The sequence below is a fragment of the Saccopteryx leptura genome, chromosome 3 (assembly GCF_036850995.1).
Source record: "Saccopteryx leptura isolate mSacLep1 chromosome 3, mSacLep1_pri_phased_curated, whole genome shotgun sequence".
Taxonomy (NCBI): Eukaryota; Metazoa; Chordata; class Mammalia; order Chiroptera; family Emballonuridae; genus Saccopteryx; species Saccopteryx leptura.
In genome coordinates, this window is record NC_089505.1 from 62,726,873 (window position 1) to 62,739,399 (window position 12,527).

At 46.4% G+C, this 12,527-nt stretch overlaps 1 pseudogene; it reads right to left on the reverse strand.

The window, feature by feature from the left end:
* Positions 1–10,408: 10,408 nt before the first annotated feature.
* LOC136398174 (large ribosomal subunit protein bL20m pseudogene) lies at positions 10,409–10,827 on the reverse strand (annotated as a pseudogene).
* Positions 10,828–12,527: the final 1,700 nt, after the last annotated feature.

Here is a 12,527-nt window from a genome sequence, read left to right on the forward strand (position 1 = left end):
AACTCTCTTTAAGGCCAGTTCCTGGACATCCCATACAACACTGCTAGTTTTATTAATTGGCCAAAATGTTGTCACATGGACATTTAGCTTGGGGGAACACAGAGAATGTAGTTGTTTCTGGGCCCAATGTACCCATTTAAAAATCAAGGTTATGTTACCAAAAAAGAAATGGGCATGGTTATCAGAGAGATCTGTTCCAAAATCTTATTGGAAGGTTCAGACAGGTAGCCTGAACCTGAGGCTCTTTAACCTGAGAAGTTTCCTGAGCTGATTTCATCAAAAACAAACTATCAACAGGCCAGGGGATATTGCTCACCTGGGGCAAGTGGTAGCCTACAGAGCAGGCACAAGGCCAAGAAGCTGAGCTATCAATCTCTTGTTAGAGCCCAGCCTTGATCTTTCATATTAAGAAAAGAAACCCACCCAGCCCTCTCCAGGGCAAAGTCCCCTGCCCTGACCAAATGGGAGCAGACACTAGTCAACAACTTATTTTTATCATGTGACAGCCACAGTGAATGTCTGCCTATAATCCCCAGGAGCTGTAAATGGGGTGCGGAGACCAGGACAGAAGGGCGGTCCCATTGTCCTCAGGAAAACACACACCTTCACCACCAGGGGGCTTCATTCACATAGCGCATTTCCCAAAGAGTTCTTTCTGCACAAAGCACTGGCATCCTGGTTCACATCCTCATTGGGTGAGAAGATGGAGTACAAGAACTAGACTGGGGGTGTTGGTTAAATAAGTTTGTAAATATGACATATATGTTTGCTCGCTTATAGTTTGCATTGGTTGTGGGGACAGGCTGTAAGCAGGCAGGGTGGTTATAGCCTAAGGGTTAGTTTTAAGACTAAGCTTTTCCTCACACCCTTGACTGACTGCATGATGTGGGGTGGCACACTCTCATGAGGAATCCCATTATGCCTCAGATAAGTGACTTTGTATCAGAGACTTTCTTGTTTGTATATTGGATTAAAGGTTTTGATTTCTACACTATAAAGTGGGGCAGACCAGGAGCTTGCTCTCTCGGTTCCTGAGATTAGCATTAGAAAGGAGAGCAGAGAAAGGCCACATGGAGGAGGCCAGGAGAAGCAGCCAAGATGGTGGAGTGCTGAGAGAGAAGCCAGTTTGTGCAGAGAGAAGGAGATGGGGAACAGAGGTAAATAAGGCTGGTGAGGTAGATACCTTTGATTCTAGGAAACTCAGGTAAGTCAGTAGCTTTGTTAGCACTGAATGAGAGGGTTTTGGAGCCCAGTGTGTGTTTTTATTTCCCCGCCAGGTGCAAACTAGGATTAAAGGTAATGGCCCACCAGTTCCTGGCTCCGTTGTTTCATTACCATCTGGCCAGGCAGCTGTGATGGTGGCCGTGGCTACTGGCTTTACATGGGGTTACCTCCCTGCATTAGCTTCCAGAGACGAGCATGGCAAGATGGAGCAGCATGGAGTGGAATATGGCTGACCACTGAGTAATGCCAGGGTTAGGGACCCCTACCCCACACAGTTGAAAATCCATGTATGACTTCTGTCTCCCCAAAAACTTAACTACTGATAGCCAACTGTTGGTAGGAAGTCTTATGGGTAATATGAACAGTTGATCAACACATAGTTTGTATGTTATATGTATTATATACTATATTCTTTTCTTTCATTTTTTCTTTTTTTTGTGTGTGGCAGAGACAGAGAGAGTCAGAGGGACAGATAGAGACAGACAGACAGGAAGGGATATATGAGAAACATCAATTCTTTGTTGCGGCTCCTTAGTTGGTCATTGATTGATTTCTTATGTGTGCCTTGACTGAGGGGCTACAGCAGACCGAGTGACTCCTTGCTTGAGTCAGCGACCTTGGGCTCAAGCTGATGAGCCTTGCTCAAACAAGATGAGCCCTCACTCAAGCTGGCGACCTCGGGATTTGAACCTGGGTCCTCCACATCCCAGTCCGACACTCTATCCACTGCACCACCACCTGGTCAGGCTCTTTTTCTTTTTCTTTTTCTTTTTTTTAGTGAGAGAGAGATGGACAGATAGGGACAGACAAGGCAGGAAGGGAGAGAGATGAGAAGCATCAATTCTTTGTTGGGGCGCCTTAGCTGTTTATTGATTGCTTTCTCATACATGCCTTGACCAGGGGGCTCTAGACGAGCCAGTGACCTCTTGCTCAAGCCAGTGGCCTTGGGCTTCAAGTCAATGACCTTTGGGATCCAAGCCAGTGACCATGGGGTCATGTCTATAATCTCACACTCAAGCCAGCAACCCCACACTCCAGCTGATGAGTCTGTGCTCAAGCCAGTGACCTTGGGATTTCGAACCAAGGTTGTCCCAGGTTGATGCTCTATCCACTGCGCCACTGCCTGGTCAGGCTATATACTATATTCTTACAATAAAGTAAGCTAGAGAAAAGAAAATGTTATTAAGGAAATCATAAGGAAGAGAAAATACATTATGGTACTGTCGGTATTTACTGGAAAAAAAAATCCAAGTATAAGTGGACCTACACAGTTCAAACCTGTGTTGAAAGCCAGATGTACTAACAATAGTTTGATACTGTTATAGCCCAGATGCCAGGGTTGTAGCCAAGCCGCAAGAAGAATCTGGTGGCAAGTGGAGGATGGACTAGAGATGGAGGGATGGGGAGACCGGCTGGAGGTCTCTCTGAGCCTCTGGGAGAAGAGCAAAGGGTTCCTTGACCCAGGCAGCACATCCTGAGCTGTCAGGACTAACTAGTTCTTGGCCACATATGTTAGATTTCTTTTTTCCAAGTGAGAAGAGGGGAGATAGACAGACTCCCTCATGCTACCGGACCAGGATCCACCCAGCAACCCCCGTCTGGGGCCGATGCTCTGCCCATCTGGGGCCATGCATGCAACCGAGCTATTTTTAAACTGCTAAAGACAGATACTACACTTGACCTTAGCCGAAAGGCTGAGATGTGATCCAAGCTACTTTTAGCACCTGAGGCATCCACGGAGCCATCCTTAGCACTGTAGCCCCTCACTGGTAGCCCCAACCCAACCCATCAGGCAGGCACAGGGGGAGAGAATTACCTTCTGAAAAGCACATGACCCCATTGCTCATCCCTGCCTTTCCCACACTCGGTGGTTGAGGTCATCTGGATCGTATTATAGTTCCAGGGGCCAGTGTGGCTTCAGACTGTGATAATGTCCATTCCCAAGGACTGGTGCCTGGCTCGGTTCAGCCTAAGTATACATGTAAAAGAGACTGATGCTAAACTATTGGAGGGAAAGTTTGAATCATTGCAGTAAAAATTTTAAAGTAATAATAATAGGTAGCATTTCAATTGAAGGTGTAGCATGTGCTTATATATCAGTTCATTGAATCTGCCTGGTGTCCCTGTGAAAGAAGTATGTCTATTGTGCAGCAAATTACTCCAAAAATCTGTGGCTCAAATAAAAAAAAAAAAAGTTGTTATGGCACTCGGTTTCTGCGTGTCAGGAATTAGGGAGCGGCTTACCTGGGTAGTTCTGACTCAGCCTTCCCTGAGGTTTCAGTGAGATAAGGGCAGAAGCTTCAGCTACCTGAAGGCTTGTCTGGGGTTTAGAAGACTCGCTTTTAGGATGGCTCATTCTGGTGGCTGAAGACAGGAGGCCACAGTTTCCTGCCAGGTGGCCCTCTCCGTAGCACTGCTTTTAAGTGTGAAGGATGCAGAGAGGACCCTGAGGCTGGAACTGAGGGAAGGAGGACTGGGCTTGGAGAACTGGGTGCCACCTCAGATGGGGCAGGTGTGGGAGGCTGTAGGAGGCTGTTGGGAGCCTCCCTGCGGCACCCATTCCTCCCGTCTTCCTTGCTGGAAGAGCGCCAGTGTTGGTGGTCACCTTCCTCCCTGGTCCTGGATTCTAGACTGGCACCCTCTCAGAAATACAAATCCTGATTGGCCAAAGGCTGAGCCAATCATGATGTTCCCAGGTCCAGGAATGATCAGGTGACTTGGTTCTGGCCAAGGCCAGAGTGAGAGGGAGTCTGCTGGGGGCTGGTGGGAAAGATATTCATGGCTCTTGAAGAGAACTAGGAATAGCCAGTTCCTCTTTTCTGCCTGTTCATGATGTTGTTTAGCCCGTGTGGTGGCAGTCCTGGACTGTGAAGGGAGTCAACCTGGACTTGAACCTGCTGAGGGTGGGGAGAGGCAAAACCTGAGTCTTTGGTGTGACTACTGAGCCACTGTGTTAACTAACCTGGGAACTGCGCTCTCAATGGAATGCCTGATACAGAGGATAACACGTCAGAGCATGAGACATTTTGACTTGGGTAATCCTTTTTTTTTTTTTTTCCAAAAGCATCCAAACTGATATTTTAAATGCAGGATTTTTTTTATTTGAGCACAGCCCTGGCTGAGTTAAGCATTGGATGGGGTGAGAAGCAGGGACACAAGTAGCAAAGTGGAATGCCCATAAAAAGGTTTTTAAATATGAGATGGACATTAAAAGGAAAGGAGGGGCTGCCCCCAGAGTAAGACTTAAAAACTGAAGTCATCATCACTGACTTCTTCACTTTGCAAGAAGACAAGGGTTTTTCAAATGCAACTCTGTAAGAGTGAGGCAACTCTGAAGACATAGGTAATTTCCAAGATTTGGAATAGCCAAATGTCACCATCCCAATGTGATGCAGTTTAAAGCGAGGTGTTAGAGTCCAAAAGACCGGCCCAGTTCACAGCCATCCCGCAGTAGCTTGAACCAATTCTTTAAAATACTTTCCTCTGCTACTTTGTTTCTTTATCTTGGTGGACAAAAAAGTTGCATGCCTCATATTCTATATATTTGTTAAAAATATTACTGGTGTTGGGAATCTTGGGTTTCCCAAGATAGAAATTGAGAGGAAACCCCAGAGAAATTTCCAGACAGACTTTATTAAGCTTATGCTTGAGCACAAGGAAGTCAACACGAAGGAAAGGAAGGTGCTCTGACTGGCTCAGGAGAACTGGCTCAGCTTGGCTCCTTTTATAAGCTGGGGACAAAGTGGGCTTGTGTGAAAGAACAGGCCTTTTGAAATAGGCAGGCTTGTTGAATTATCCATTTCAGGATAGGGTATATTTTTTTCCAGCTATGTTGCCTGGTAACTATGTTTCTCTTTTGTATTTTGTGGGGTTTTTTGTTGTTGTTTGTTTGTTTGCTTTTAGCAACAGAGACAGAGCGAGGGACTGATAGGGATAAACAGACAGGAAGGGAGAGAGATGAGAAGCATCAGTTCTTCATTGTGGCTTCTTGGTTGTTCATTGGTTGCTTTCTCATATGTGCCTTGACCTGGGGGCTCCGGCAGAGCAAGTGACCCCTTGCTCAAGCCAGCGAGCTTGGGCTCAAGCCTGCGACCTTTGGACTCAAGCCAGTGACCACGGTGTCATGTCTATGATCTCACACTCAAGTCAGCGATCTCACGCTCAAGCTGGTGAGCCTGTGCTCAAGCTGGCAACCTCAGAATTTCAAACCTGGGTCCTCTGCCTCCCAGTCCAACACTCTATCCCCTGTACCACTGCCTGGTCAGGCGCCTGGTAACTATTGTTGGTGCCTGTGTTGTGGGGGCAAGATGGCAGACTGCTCATTACCCTCATCCTAGAAAGTGGTCGAATCCTGAATATGTAAGTTCATAGTTTTAACATCAGCAGTTAGAAGGGAGGTAAAATCAGCTACCTCTGCATCTTTGAGTAGGGAGTAGAGGGGTGATGATATGCTTGAAATCAGCTTATCCTGTATTCCTTCTGACCATCCGGTCTTAACTGGCTTCCTAGCCACATGCTATTTTCTATTCCCACGTGTTGGGCAAATGAATTTGTAAAATTTGTGTTTTTTGAGTTTGCTCACTTTTTTTTTCTGAAGTGAGAGGCAAGGAGGCAAAGAGACAGAATCCGCATGCACCCGACCAGGATCCACCCAGCACGCCCACCAGGGGGCGATGCTCTGCCCATCTGGGGCGTTGCTCTGTTGCAACCAGAGCCATTCTAATGCCTGAGGCAGAGGCCAAGGAGCCATCCTCAGCGCCCGGGCCAACTTTGCTCCAATGGAGTCTTGGCTGTGGGAAGAGAAGAGAGAGATAGAGAGAAAGGAGAGGGGAAAGGGTGGAGAAGCAGATGGGCACTTCTGTGTGCCCTGTCCGGAATCGAACCTGGGACTTCCACACGCCAAGCTGACGCTCTACCACTGAGAAAACTGGCCAGGGGCCAAGTTTGCTCTCTTTTATTGTTAGAAATGGTGCTGAGCAGCACCAGGTATGTGATCTGTGAAATTGCAAATTACCTTCCTGCTTGGGAAGGGCCATTGTCTTGCTAATGTTTGCTGGAAGGAGGAAAAAGGGAGGAAGCCATGTTTTTGCAGAGTTTGTGCAGAAAAAAGGGAGAAGATATACAGATGGGGAACCAGAGGTGAGGGGCTTTTGTGAGCTCTGCTGACACTGGTGAGGCCTTTGATTCTAGGAGAAAACAGAGAAGATTCTCCTAGTTGTGGAACCAGAGAACGTGTCAGTGGCTTTGGGAATGCTGAATGTTTGCTCGTCAGCCGATGCGAGACTTTAATAAAGGAATGACCCACTGTGAAGCCAGTTGCCATAGCCACCATCACAGCTGCCTGGCCATGCAGGTTCGCATTGGATTCGGACAGTCGGTAAAGAAACAACAGAGCAAAAAACTGGTGGGCCATCATCTTTAATCCTAGCTTGCACCCAGTGGGCAAGTAAAAACACACACTGGGCTTCAAAACCCACTCATTCAGTGCTCACAAAGCTACTGACTTATCTGAGTTTCCTAGAATCAAAGGTTTCTAGCTCATCAGCCTTATTCACCTCTGTTCCCCATCTCCTTCCTTCTCCCTGCACAAACTCTGCACAAACTGGCTTTTCCTTCGGCACTCTGCCATCTTGGCTGCTTCTACTGGCCTCCTCCACGTAGCCTCTCTCTGCTCTCTTCTCTAATGCTAATCTCAGGAACCAAGAGAGCAAGCTCCTGGTCTGCCCTACTTTATAGTGCAGAAATCAAAACCTTTAATTCAATATACAAAACAGGGAAGTCTCTAACACAAAGTCATTTATCTGAGGCATGATGGGACTATACCACCCCACATCAAAAAGGGTGGAAAGGCTTAGTCCTAAACCAAGCCCCAGGCTACAAGGATCCTGCCTGCCCACAGCCCACCCCCAACACACATTAATATCACCTGGGCGACAGGCCTCCCCATGGGCAGAGCCATCTTTAACAAAGTGAGCATAATATATTTTATCTGCTCAACACCCCCCATTTTTTGGCTCCACTGTTTCTTTACCATCTTCCCAAATCCAGTGAGAACCTGCATGAGCATGGCCATGGTGGCGGCAACTACTGGTCTTACACCAGGCTCAAGTCTCTATGTTGTCCTAAAAAATACTATTATTCCTGTTTCTTTTCCCATTGTGAAATTTTTTTGAACCATATTTGAAGCATCTTCTTTGTTCTCAGCACTTTTTAAAAATGTGATCAAAAGACTTTGCCTTGAAACTCTAGGCTTTTCTAACCGCCAGTAACAAAAAGTTCAGAAACACAAGAGAAAATGTTTCCTCTTTTCCTGCAGCTTCAGAAAAGTAAAGCCCCTTTGCCTTAGGAAACTCTTCTTGTAAATGTATTTGTAATGAAGGAGTCTTAAAGACCCCTAAACTTCAAAGATCGATGTTGCTGTCTCCTGAGAGTCACCTTTTTTAAAGATTTTATTTATTTATTTTTAGAGAGAGAGAAAAGGGAGAGAGAAGGGGGGAGGAGCAGAAAGCATTAACTCCTATCTGTGCCTTGACCAGGCAAGCCCAGGGTTTCAAACCGGCGACCTCAGCATTCCAGGTCGACGCTTTATCCACTGTGCCACCACAGGTCAGGCGTCCCGAGAACCACCTTTAACCTCCCGTCTTAGTTTTCTAGATGCCATAACAACTGCTACAGACCAGCTGGTTTGAGCATAAAAATTTATTTTCTCATAATTCTGGAAGCTGAAAGATGTCAACTGAAAATTAATATTAACTAGGTGTTTCAAAAAGGATTTATTTGGGGAAAAAGAAAAGATTGGCAATTCTGCACGCAGATGTGGCAAGCCATGTGCACATCCTACCTGGTGAGCCAGAATGGAAGGGTATTTATCCAAGGAAAAAGGAAGTTAAGGGAAGGGGAAGTTAGAACCACAGAGCTTTATTATAATAAGCACAGAGTTCTTCCCGCAGAATTCTCACGTAGTCTCGCGATTGCACATGAGAATCCCATAAGCCCCAGCTCCCCTCATAGACCCTCCAGCCTGACTGTGTTTTCCTAAAAAAAAGTTAGGCTTTTATTTATTTATTTGTTTATTTAACACTGACCACCATGTTAGGTTTAGGTTCAGGGCTCCTTTAAATCCAGAGCCCCTTTAAAACTCAAATTCCCCTCACCCAAGTTCCCACCAGGGCTCAAAACAAACATTCTCATCCCCCCACTGTGAGGTTGTAGTTAATTTGCTTGCTATTCTCTCTCTAGATTTCCCTTCATTTGTCAGGGAAAGCTTACATTGGGGAGGAACCTGACAATTAGGGGAGTTTTAATCACAACAGTTGTTTGTAAAAGCCTTGCCACAGCCCCAGAGATTCTGTCTTCTGATAGATCAGTCGCCATCCCCGGGGGCAGTGCAAACCCGTGGGAGGTGTAGGAACTGGCTTGCTTGAAGCCCAGTGGAGAACCTTTGAACCAGCCTGGGCTTTCTTTCAGACAGTTTAGCTGGGAGATAAACAATTTGGAGGAGTTCTGGCACCACTCCAATCCCCATACGAAGAAATATTACCTTGAACCTATAGAGGCAGCAACATCAGCCGCTTTTTCCAAAACCCTTGACTAACCTATATAAACCCGGCTCTGTCACTCTCTGGCTGATAAAATGGCTTCGTCTGCCTTGACCAGCCTGCACCCAAGCTTTTAAATGAATTTTCCCTTTGGAACATACCAGCGTTGCATTTTCAATTCAGCTCTCCCCAGTGCCCATCCATAGACCTGGGAAGGGGTTTAGCCTGTCAGCTCTCCCATACAGGACGGGATAAGGCAGTCCAGCTGGAGTACCTCCAGGTCTGACCTAATCAGTGGGGCGGGGGGGGGGGTATACCGACCTGCCAGTCACCAAGGGAGACTGACAATAGGTGTCCCCCCCCCCCTCAGTGGACTGGCCCCTCAGTTTCACCTTTCACACTACACAGCTGTATTTATACTGCCTGTATGAGATGCTTCTGGTCTGTCCCAGTGAGGACAGGCATTTACTCTCACACCTATTACTGAAATGTGAATTAACTCAACTGCAAATCAAATTTAACACGCTGTAGACAAATGATTTTTAGCCCCTTTGTAGTTATGGTCACTGTTGGGCAGATAAAATGTATTATGCTCACTTTGTTAAAGAGGCCATCGCCCAGGTGATATTAATGTGTGTTGGAGATCGTTGTAACCTGGGGCTTGGTTTTGGGATTAAGCCTTTCCCACCCTTTTTGCTGTAGGGTGGTACAATCCAATCATGCTTCAGAGAAGTGACTTTGTATTAGAGACTACCCTATTTTGTATATTGGATTAAAGGTTGTGAAGCTACACTATAAAATAGGGGTAGAACGGGAACTTGCCGCTTGGTTCCTGAGATTAGCATGAGAGAGCAGAGAAAGTAGAGCCAGCCACGTGGAGGAGGCCAGGAAAAGCAGCCAAGATGGTGGAGTGCTGAGTGAGATGCCAGTTTGTGTAGAGTTTGTATCTGGGATAAGGAAGCAGATGGGGAACTGAGGAGAAGAAGGCTGGTGAGCTAGAAACCTTTGATTCTAGGAAACTCGGATAAGTCAGTGGCTTTATGAGCACTGAATGTGACTGGGTTTTGGAGCCCAGTGTGTGTTTTTACTTGCCCGCCGGGTGCAAGGTAGGATTAAAGGCTATGGCCCATCAGTTTTTGGCTCCGCTGTTTCTTTACCGACTGTCCGAATCCAATGCGAACCTGCAAGGGCTGGGCTGCTGTGATAGTGGCCCTGGCCGTGCCTGCTGGCTTTACAGTCACCCAGGAGAAAAGCCCTTTCCTCAGACACTTGGTTGCAGAGGGCGGGTGGTGTCGGGGTCCCCCTCAGTGGTACTGGGCCACATTGAAAAATGATAGATATATGAATTTACCAGAAATTCCAACTGCCCTTTGGTTGTTCCGCCTGACTGCCTGACCTCACCCTTACTTACTGGATAATCGCCCCTGAGGCAGAAGAGTTCCAAGAAGCGGGTCAACCACCCTAAGGAGGAGCATTCCAGAAAGCCAAAACTGTACATCCGCAGGAAGGGACATACCAGAACTTCTGACTCAGTATCTCCTCAGGCTCTCCCAAACCCTATAAAAATTCACCCCTAGTCTGTACCAGTGCCCTTCTCCCCAGAGAAGGGCCCGGCAGGGTTCCTTTCTTCCTTTCAATAAAGCCTGCTATACTGGTCTTTTTGGACTCCCATGGATTCCAACAGAAAATATGTCTTCAGGCTCCTTCCTGTCTCCCAAGGCAGCAGCAAATTCTCCTGTCATCTCCTTTTGGCCAAAGCAGCAAGGACTTAAAAGCCTTTGGGTCCCAGATGGCTAGATCAGCCAGTACTTTCATGTTCAGATCCACTGGGCACTTTATTAACTAGATCATGAATGCTGGGTATTTCAGGCCTGTTCCTGGGAGGCAGCTGTAATTTGATTCATACAGAGTGTCCTCAGATTCCTCCTCTACAGTCTCGGGGCTTCCGTGCATTTCACAGACACTCTCATCACAGCCGGGGTGACCAGTGCTTCAGCACCTCCTGGTCCTGCCAGTCATGGGTGACCGGGCTCTGCAGCCAGAGTGACACTGTGAGGAAGACCATGGTCCCCCCATCTGCCACTTAGTCCTTCTGAGGCAGGATCGTAAGAAGCTAGGAAAATTTCTTGGCAAGTGGGATGAGAAAACTGAAACAGATAGTGGATTCAAACTGGCTCCATCCAGTACCCTGACTCACTGGCCTCCTTCTCCCTTGCATGACTATTCCCTTCAGCATTAGGCCATCAGGGCAATGAGGTTCTGATCATCAGCATCAAATAATTTTAGGAACAAAGCCTCGGGTCTGATGACCACGAGACAGAGTTTTGGTCAAACTAGAGATAACATCTAGGCCTCAGTTGTGTTTCAGCTCCAGGCCCAGAAAAGCAGCAAAACCAGATGAAGCGATACCATGGCTGACATCAGGACCAGATGCAATGACCAATGACCACCCACCCTAGTGCCAAACAATCAGTAAAGACCACCACCTTGAAAGGACATACCTGGAAAGCTGATGTGTGATAAGGTACCAAAAAGCTGCAAAATTAATATTGATATTCTAGAAGGAAAGGTCAGGCTTTCTGTCCTGTCCTTTCCTTGGGAAGGGGAAGGAGAAGAATGTAGAAGCTTCCTGACTTACAAGGACAATGGGTCATTTAGTTTTAACTGTAGAGTAAAGGTTGTCTGAGGAACTTCTTTTCTTTTTCAATAAGAGACAGAATATACATACCAGCCTACATTGATTTTGGCTCTCCCTCCATTCCTGGAATCCTGAGAATAACATACCTCTAGGCAAAGGAGGGGAGATAGACACTAAAAGATTCATAAATGTCTTTGATTGTGTACTTTAAAAGTTTTAATGTTTCTATGGATTCCCTAAACAAATGTTATAAGCTTGTGCCATGATGTCATGCTCCCCCAGCCTGTATGTGATCAGGGGTATATAACCAGCCTCTGAAATGTATTAGGCGTGCATGATTTGGGTCTGCAATGCCCCGTGTTAGTCATATGCGGCTGGCATATTAAATAAATCTCCTCCTGTTGGTCAAATAAGTTTGTAAATATGATATATATGTTTGCTCACTTATAGTTTGCATTGGGTGTGGGGACAGGCTGTAAGCAGGCAGGGTCGTTATAGCTTAGGGCTTAGTTTTTTTTTGTTTTTTTTGTTTTTTTTGTTTTTTTTTTGAGTTACCCAACAAGAAGATTTATTTCAGGGCTTAGTTTTAAGACTAAGCTTTTCCCCACACCCTTGACTATTGCATGATAGGGGGTGGTACACTCTCATAAGGAATCCCATTATGCCTCAGATAAGTGACTTTTTATCAGAGACTTTCTTATTTGTATATTAGATTAAAGGTTTTGATTTCTACAGTATAAAATGGGGCAGAGGAGCCCATGCAGGAGGAGAGTAGAGAAAGGCCACGTGGAGGAGAGGAAAAGCAGCCAAGATGGCAGAGTGCTGAAAGAGAACCCAGTTTGTGCAAAGTTTGTGCAGAGGAAGGAGATGGGAAACAGAAGTGAATAAGATTGGTGAGGTAGAAACTTTGATTCTAGGAGACTCGGATAAGTCAGTGGCTTTGGGAGCCCTGAATGGAAAGGGACTGGTTTTCCCACTGTATGTATTACTTGCCCACCAGGTGCAAGCTAGGATTAAAGCTAATGGCCCACCAGTTCTTGGCTCCATTGTTTCATTACCGTCTGTCTGAATCAAATGCGAACCTGCATGGACCAGGCGGCTGTGATGGTGGCCTTGGCTACTGGCCA